Below are 694 nucleotides of genomic sequence, written 5' to 3'. Positions count from 1 at the left end.
AAGCGTACAAAACAGGGGGTGGGGCAGTTGCCCCCCTAGTGTTGGAGCAAAACGTCAAATTCGGGAAAATATGATACGGTATTAGGGGAAAATGTGCTAAGCTGAGACCTTTCTACCATGTATTTCCATAATTCTACCCTCAAACGCAGTTATAATCCTTGTAAAAATGCGTAGCGATTCAGTTGCTGTTTCGTAGTACTGCTAACACGAATAATATTATCCAGATTCGTGCATTTTCTTTTAATTTGGGCAAAAGCCAGCCTATCCCCCTAAAAAAAATGGGAGCCCGTACGCCTATGACAACAAAAGTATTATTGGTAAAAATAACCGTCACTGGGTGGACTCGAACCACCAACCTTTCGGTTAACAGCCGAACGCGCTAACCGATTGCGCCACAGAGACTTGATTATATTAATGAATTGCAAACACATGATCAGGGTCATAGGGTCAACGTGCAAATTCAGAGCAAGCTGTTGTAGTGCACGCCTGACGTGGGCGCATGTGTCGACTTTTCACTGGCTTCTCCGTCCGGGACAGGTGCAGACACAATGAACTATGACACTCATGTACATAACCCGAGTACTTTGCCGTTCGAGAGCTAGACGGACATTTATATGATTTGGACGTTTATGTTCACTCGATCAGCAACAAGAAACCTGACAACACTCCCTTTTCAATAATGTTCCAGTTAAAT

General features: G+C 43.8%; 1 non-coding gene across 1 annotated transcript; it reads right to left on the bottom strand.

Moving 5' to 3' along the window:
- Window positions 1–328: 328 nt before the first annotated feature.
- On the bottom strand, window positions 329–402 carry Trnan-guu. The gene has a single exon. It is a non-coding gene; the product is annotated as a tRNA-Asn (tRNA).
- Window positions 403–694: the final 292 nt, after the last annotated feature.

The sequence above is a fragment of the Gigantopelta aegis genome, chromosome 6 (genome assembly GCF_016097555.1).
Source record: "Gigantopelta aegis isolate Gae_Host chromosome 6, Gae_host_genome, whole genome shotgun sequence".
NCBI lineage: Eukaryota > Metazoa > Mollusca > Gastropoda > Neomphalida > Peltospiridae > Gigantopelta > Gigantopelta aegis.
This window is presented reverse-complemented; position numbering and strand designations above follow the sequence as displayed.